The sequence below is a fragment of the Diuraphis noxia genome, unplaced genomic scaffold (assembly GCF_037042655.1).
Source record: "Diuraphis noxia isolate RWA-SAM2 unplaced genomic scaffold, SU_Dnox_SAM2 contig0002, whole genome shotgun sequence".
Lineage (NCBI taxonomy): Eukaryota > Metazoa > Arthropoda > Insecta > Hemiptera > Aphididae > Diuraphis > Diuraphis noxia.
Window position 1 is genome coordinate 61,143,447 of NW_028301712.1, and position 9,391 is coordinate 61,152,837.

A 9,391-nucleotide genomic window follows, 5' to 3' on the forward strand; every position below is an offset into this window, starting at 1 on the left:
TTAAAATGAAAATAACGTATTCAAACTTAAAAGTAGGTGTAAGAAGTTAGAAATTTAGAGTCATATCCAAAAATTGATAATTACAAACAAACATTTTTTGTTCATTATATTATCTCTTTAAATAATTTATGTAATTTTATTTTTATACTATATAATTATTCAATTAAAAGTTTAATTCATGTTTTGACTAATTTTTTGTTTTCGGTTTGTCTGTTTTCCGCTTCAAACAAAAACGTTAGTATTATTTCGCTTTAATCGTACTTTACACGCCTTTGTGTGAACAGCATATCCAATACCCATATATATATATATATATATTTATATATTTAGAAATATAGGTATATGGTATATAATATTATAATAAAAGAGCTGTGACTTTTTGTCGTATTATTATTATTACACAGCAAGCGAGATTCAAAGGGTACATTTAATGATGGCGTACCTATACACCATAATATGATATATACGCATTAGAGTAGTTCTTGTAACGCTATGACGACGACGAGCTAAAAAAACCACTCCGCCGCGCGAGGGTAAAATAATTGCAAAATATGGCAACCCGCCTACTGTGCGACCCCGAGACGAACAAAACACATATTGTTATGCCCGTGGCATATATATTATGTTTTGTTCGTCTTTTGTATAATATTTTCTTTCGCCCCTTTCCGTATAGGTATACTTTTACCAAAATATATATTATAATGTAGGTACACAAAATATATAACGGGAGAAGATCACATAATGTAAAGCATATATATGTATATTCAGCGGTGACAATTTTTATTTGTCGCTAACCGTAATATTTTGGCGCCACATATCACACGTACCCTATATATATATATATATACATATATGTATACATCATTATCGCCCCATTGCCGTGTCCTGCATGTAAACATTGACGTAATACATGTCGCGAAAGGATTGTCCGACTTATATACAATATGTTTGCGTTGCGCATGAAAGATACGGAGAAGCGCATGTGTGGTATATGTATGAGAGTTTACCTTTGTAAACGTTTGTACCTGCTCTAATCGATTTCGTATAATATTTAATGCGACAAACGTATACAAGTTTGACGTTTATGCAGACGAATTTAGTCAGTCAACACACACGTTATTTGTCATTTATATTCGTGTAAAATGGATTTTGACGTTCGCTTCATTAATACCTATCCAAAGTGTTTCAAATAATATTACTGTAAGCTATATCAATAGATCCGTTATGAACATTTATGAATATACTAATTTTTAATATTTATATTATGTTATAATAGTGTATTAGCATATCAATTTTGATAAACACTTGTATGATGCATATGACATTTTGAGGTCGGAATTCAACAAACTGGTAACATTATGATAGTTATTCAAACACCACGGTTGTAGTTATAACTTCTTGCGTTGAAAGGGGGGGGGTGAATTTTTTAAACGAATAAATATTGATTATAAAATATATTATATTATACGATAATGTGTGCAGCGTATATTTTATATTTCTGTTATAGCTGCTGTTGTTTATCCCTATATAGTCTGTTGTATAGGGAAAAACGGTTTTTTCGAAAACGCGAATTTCGTAACGGTCTCGCGAGATACGATCGTCGAACACGCTGCAACAGATCCACCCGCACCCACCGCAACTTCCACCGAAGTACCCTCGCTCATTACAGGTCCTGCGGGCACTGTGCAGGTACAACAGATGTCCACCCCCGCTCCACTATGTACGCCTACATGATAGGCATTAACGCTTGGGGTAGGGGTGGCGGTGGCGGTGGCGGCCGAAGTCAACGTTCCGGTACGGAGTCAACGTGAGAGATCCGCGGCCGAGTTTCCGGTCCACAGCTCTTCCCTCAGATAACGGGCGCGCCGCGTGTATAATTGCATTTCCGTCGTCGGTCGGTCAACAAGCGACTCTATCGTGTATTTGTGTGTGCGTGTGTGATACGTGTATAATGTAAATGATGCATGTATGTGTGTGTGTGTGTGTCCGGATACCGTGTAAGCCGACGATAAACATATACAGTATAGGTACAATAATAGCCGATAATACGCTCTATATAGGTAGCGGGCATATAAGGGGGCGATAGGTTAATTACTCGGAGGGATGTCTATTATATTATATTATATTATTATAATTCCGACGCACATGTTGATTCGTGAACTGTGTGTAGGGATATATTATTGTATAGATGTTATATATATATATATACTGATTATACTGACGGACGACCGTCGACGACGGCCGTGGGAACCGGACCGACATCTAGTTTCAGCATATGTATATATCTGCATGTATAGTGCTTAGTTGTACTACCTATATTACGTATATTAATGGAGGTGGTGGCAGCAGTAGTGCAGTATACTATTTATGACCAAGTGGACTTGACTGTGATAAGGAGGGGAGGGAAGGGAAGTGGAAATAATATCGTTAAACGTGCGATAATGTACGTATACTACGTAGGTATAAATGGTATAATATATATTATATATAGTATATATATGTGTGCGCTTAGGTATATATCTGTCAGGTATTATAATATATGCGAGGACTGGTAGTCGCAGTGCGGTCACCTGTTCTCCGAACGTCTTCCGGCATATCCGTAAATTATAATAATAATCATTATACAGGGTGATCCATTCATAAAACAATAATTATTTAAAAAACTATTAACGTTTTTGAAAATATTTTTTTTGTTTTTTAATTATAATATGTCTTCAAAGAACAAAATTGTAATAGAGAATCTACGCTTATTATACTTGAAATATTCCACGAAAGAAATTATTCTGCGAACTTAGTATAAAAACTTATTAAAAAAATCAAATTTTGAATGAGTAGTATTGTAAATTGTTGATGAGTTGTGTTGGGTGATATAACCGCGCGAGTATCCTTTCAAAATGCTAATCCACTTCTTCATTCGTCATTTAAACTTGTCGAAATTAGATTTTTATATAAATCGAAAAAATACTCTTTATAATTTCTGATTTTGAATACATAAAATTAACAAATTATATCATTTTTTCATTCAAAAATCAGTAAAAACCTCTAGTTTCAAAAACGTCAGTGTTTTCTTAAACAATGCGAATGTCTTGCGTTGAATGGATCACCCTGTATGATTTAATATGCGAGTACGGGTAAATGTATGAGTGTATTGTCTTTTCCGCCGACATCGCCACTACTATTATGGGAATTATTATTTCGTAAAGCGCGGCTGTCAATAAACACGTAATAATAATATACAACATAATATTATTATTATTATAGGTATATAATATTATACCTGTGCACGTCGCGCGTTATATAATTTAGCTGATGATTGACGGCATCGATTCGCGCCCGTGATATTCCTTTCCGTTTCAACCCCAAATGATGAACATGATTGGTGTTATTGTGTATTGTTCCGCACCTGAAACGTAAAATATTGTGCCGCAACCGTTTCCGCCCTTCATCATTCGAGATGTAGGTACTCACGACGGGACTGATAATTTGTTCCACGGACACACTAAATAATATTGTGGACGTGTCTGCGCGACGACCTTGCCGCTTCCGGAAGATGGCCTATTTTGCCTTTTGATTTTTAACACCGTATAAAAATTTTTTTACCATTTCTTTACCCAAACGTACCTCAATAGATATAAGTGTCTACTTATACTATACCTATTTATATCAATATAAATATATTTTAAAGATTGCACTACTGTAGTAATTGCTCAAAGTCTAGTAAATCTTACGATTCAAAAATCAAAAATTTTCTGCAATTTTTGAGTGTTGACAATAGTTTAAATTATTGAATGCTCTATAATTCAATTGCAACTACCAATGAATCTAAAAGTTTTGGGCATTTTTTAAATACAAAATCTCTGGAAAATAAAATCTTTGCAGAGTACGAATTTAAAGGCAGGTCCTATATGCATATTCTATATTTCATAAGACGTGATGATATAAATCTTAAACTATAGGAGTACAGAAATAACATCACGAACGTTCGCGCGCTTTTCGTGCTATGAGAAAATAATATATACATAAAAGATTTACTTACGAACCAAGGACAAACTTATTCATTCAAACACTCTTTTTATGGATTTCCGGTTTGATCGTCTTTATATTAAAAGATGAACGACGTATTTATAAATCGGGTTAAATCACGGAAATAGTGTATTCATTATATTATCGGGCCATTCAAATTTCAAAAGAGACCGGAATGAATAACAAAAGACTGCCGATCCCTTATTGTCTTTTTTACGAACCAGACAGGGATTTATCACGAGACGACAGTCAAAAATATATGTATATATGATTCGAATATATTATTGGTATGTGAATGAGTAATTTTACTTTTTTACCGTAATAATAGACGTAGATACACCACTTCCACATAATCATTGCGTTACTTGTTTATATATATATATATATTTATTATATATATGTGTGTGTGTTATATATACAATAAAATACCAAATTCGTTTAAACATACAAATCGTTTTCATTCATCACGGACCTAGAGTATCACATTAATATTCATAATATTACTCTTATTACTCTACCACACACGTTCGCACTTCCATTGCTCTACCAACGTTCTGCTTTAACACATACATCACCATAGTATTATATATTATAACTAACTACTAACTCGACTTCGTCAAAAAACAAAAAAAAAAATTAACAAATATAAAATAAACGGCACTATATCACAGTATATGTTTAAATTTTAGTGTATCTCGAATTCTCGATCCAATATATAGCTTTGTGAACTAATTCAACCGAGATGGGCAAATGTGACTAATTGAATATAACAATATATATATGTGTTTAAACGTGTTTAAAAATATACTCTCTAAAATGTTCTGATATTCCTTAGTACTGTCTTTGACGTTATAGTCAAAATCGGTCGAGTAAATATAATATTCATGTTTATATAAGCTATACAAAATAACAGACATTTATTTTAGGTATTCAATATAAACTTGGAAAACTCTATATCCCCGAATTGTTCGTCCATATGTTATAGTAAGTAGTAACGGTTATTTTGTATTGAGATTTTATAAAAGTTCTATTCAGCAAAAAATTCAATTTATATAGAGTGAAACCTCCTTTAACGGACACCTCCAAAAAACGGATGGAATTTTGGGAATGCATGGTGTAATGTGTACTCACTATATTTCCCCTCTTAATAGCGGACACCTCCAAATAGCGGACGACGTTTAAGTGACCGAGTGTCCGGTATTTAGAGGTTTCACTGTGGTGTAATCTACAACCTACCACAAAGGCATAAAACAAACGTCAACAAATTATTTTTAAATTGTATATTGAGGAATTATGGGTTATTGCATTGTATTTAAATACTTTTAGAAACCAGAAATTTAGCACGAGTGAGCTTTCCTAAATCCTAATTAATTTATATACATATTATATTATAAAGGTAGTTTTTATTTTTTGTAACCAAGACAGCTCTATGTATAAACAAACAAATATTAGAAGTAGAACTTCGTAATCCAAAACGAAATTTTTGTGTGGGCCACCCTAGATAGCAATCTATGTGGGTCAAAAACAAATTTATGAACACTTATTCCTAGTTTCGAGGAATATTATATTATATTGAGTGCAGCATTTCATGTCAATTGGTTCAGTAGTTAATGAAATTATCGAATACTAACAAACGCATAATCGTTTTTATACATAATGTTAGAATAATATTATATAATAACATATACAAGTGTATATATATATATATATATATATATATATATATATATACCTACGTAATGATTACACATCATAATAAACGATGTCCAGTGTTTCTTGAAAGAAAAATTAATGCTAATATTAAATATGTGAAACAATGAAATTATATACAATCTGATAATTAACATACAAATCTAAAACGTAAACGCAATTTAAATAGGCGAATTATAAATATTTTACAGTTGTTCGAATTACAGTTTCGCGTGTGGGATTTGTGATATTTTTAATTTCGCCAACCACACAATAATAATAATAACAATAATATATGACACGTAATAATAATCATTACCAATATATTGTAGGTTGTGGGTTGTATAGTGTATAATATATGCAAAGTTATCGAAATGCGAACAATATTCATATATCTCATGATGATTCTGATCGACGCGCGAATAATACGTCGTGTGACCTAAGTCACAACGATGAAATAATATCACGATCATGTTATAATGTATATAATACGAATTATTGTAATATTGTAGCGTTTCACTTTCACAGTTTCACCGGTTCGGAGTCAGTATTTCCCGATGAGGTCGGCATCGGTGGGACGGTGGCGATCGTGTATTCGTCATAATCGCGGATCGACGGATCGCCATACGTATATAATATTATAATGTATTATCATGTACCTACTTAATGCGTATAGCCCGATGTCCGATATAGGTACACAAAACAATAACATGTTATTCTTACTATTATTATACCTATGTATACAGCAGGTATACCACATTCGATCCGTTGAAATTTGTCGATCGATAGTCACCGATAAACGCACGTGCCCATGTAACATAATATTACATAATAATTGTGCGCGCGTGTATCGCCGCAGTCGTACATAATATATATAGTAGAGTTTGTCTCGATCTATCGGACCGCTCTCCCGTGCAGTTGCGACGGGGCACGTCGATCGCGCAGATACAAAAATAAAATAAAAAATATGGTATAATAATATGACTATTATTATTATTATCATCATGATACTGTGTACCTGCCTGCCTATGACGTGTATTTTATGGACGACTGCGACTATTTGAACGAGCGCGCGTTCTTGCCGGCCGGTCGATAAACGTGGGAATGCCGATACGGATGAAATCTGCGGTCCCACGGTAGGTCACCTGTTGCCGTCGGTCGAGTCATCCGGACGACGCCGACGACCACCACCGCAAGTCGTGTGCACCGATACGCCCTGCGCCACGCGCATTAGGGTTTTGCAACCAGTCACTGTGACATGAAACGGGCGTGTAAATGTGAACGGATAAAAAATAAAAAACAATATTTTTAATCTTTTTATTATTATCATCATCGTTTTCGTTGTTAATTTTTTCCTTCGCGTTCGTACAAATACTGCAGGGTCTATGTATATATTTACTTAATGGATCATGCTGAATGCACGATTATTATAGATCCGCGATATTTCGCAAACTTTCCCAAGAAATTACTTCGTATAGGTAATCTAAAAACGATGATGATAAATACAATCAGATGAGTCAAGTTTATTCGGACGAAATCAAAAGTATTTAGGAAAACGAATTATTATGAAATTTATAACGATAAATCGATAAATTTGTGAATAACTAAATATAAGTATACATAAATTTATATTACATATTTATATTTAGTATTTACATACTTTTAGATTCTGGGCGGAGCGAAGAATGTATTGATTTTACCCATGGTGTGTGTTTTTTCTGTGTCTGTCATCACGTTTTGGGGCAGTAAAAGTGCTTCGATTTTTGACTTCAGTACCTCGTTCGATTAGAAAGTGAATCTAGTTGGTACTTCGGGGGTTAAAAGTAAAAAATTCTCAATATTTTTCTATAGATAATCGGGAAAAACAAACTAAAAATTAAGGGGAAAACGGGAAATTTATGCACTATCAGTTTCGACAAAATCGATTTTGGTTTTTGATGTAACTTTAAAGCAAATGACCATAGATACATGAAATTTTCACCGAATGTGAATTTATATAAGTATTCTATCCACCATGCAATTTGAATTTTGATAAAATACCTAAAAATCACGAAAATCTGCAAATTGTTTTAAGCTAGGAAGTCATAAAAATTTTTCTTTTTAAATCTAAGATTTGAAAATTTAATACAAGATTCCTTATAAGTTTGTCAATTTTTATCACAAAAAAAAAATGCCCACCAGAAATTCAAATTAAATTTTTATGTGCTTTTAAATTTAGATTTCTTATTTAGCGATTTTCTTATTTTGATGTAACTCTAAAACAAATTACCGCAGGTGCTTGAAATTTTCACTGAATGTTTATATAGGCATTTTATATATTTTATAAAATTTTTAAAATATTTGATTCGTTTCAATAAAAAAAAAAATTAATCTAAGACACCTAACACATTGTTACAAATTTACAATAGCAGTTGAAAAATATTTAAAATACATAGGCATGATTTTTTTTTTTTTTAAGCATTTAGTTCAAATTTTGACTAAATGCATAAAAATTATGGCAATGTTCAAATTATCTTAGATAGAAATTTATAGAAGTTTTTCTTTTTAAATTTAAGATTTGAAAATTTAATACAAGGCTCCTAACATATTTTTACAATAGCAGTTGAAAAATAAAAGAAATACATAGGTGACAATTTTATTTTACGAGCATTCAAAATTTGAATTTCAACAACATACGTAAAAATCACAAAAAATCATAAATTATTTTAAGCTAGAAAATCATAAAAAAAATTTTTTTTAGATCTAAGATTTGAAAATTTTTAATAATCTATTATATATCCTAGACCGATAAACCGTCTCCGCTCAGAATCGTTTTTCGTATACAGTGATATAATATCATTGGATTCAAATTTAATTCCATCTATTACAGTAACCCACTGTACAGCAGAGCGACATCTACGACTTACCCGCTTTTTCATTATCATTTTATCGAGTGTTCGGCCAATTATCAATGTACATCATTATGCGTTCACTAAATGGTCCGGAAGTGCTTTTTTTTTGTAATTTAAAATATTCTTTAAATGTTTCATCAGCCATTATTTATTGTAAATACAATATATCATAACGTATAATCTTCAAACACTTTACTTAAATTCAATATATTAAAAATATTATTATACAATACACTAAAATATACAAGATAAACGATAAACATAATCTTATAGAAACGTATCAACTTTGATTTATTAGTACATAGTTAGAGTATTTTACGATATAAATAATATAAATATTAAATATGTTGAAGCCATGTAAGAAAATTAAAAACAATAAAATACAAATTTAGGATTAATTACTACAATAGCTTTTTTAAAACGGAAATTCGTTCCATTATAAACATAATACTGGTCTCAACAGTCACATATTAAATTCATTTTATACAGATGTATTATAATGAGAATTTTATATCAGATATTTTAGTTAGATTAAATAACGGCTATAACTTATAAATTTATAACCTATAAGTGCAGGTATTGTTATTTTTATTATTACAATCGTTATGAATAACTCTACTTCCTGACACGAATAGAAAACGTTAACTTGGTCACAAAAGAAACACCACCCCCATAAAACTTCAATAAACAATGAAAATAATCCAGTTGTAAAGATTTAGTATACTTTAAATGTGATATAAATTATTGATAAAACGGTCATTTGGACAATACAATGTTCTAAAAGTAGT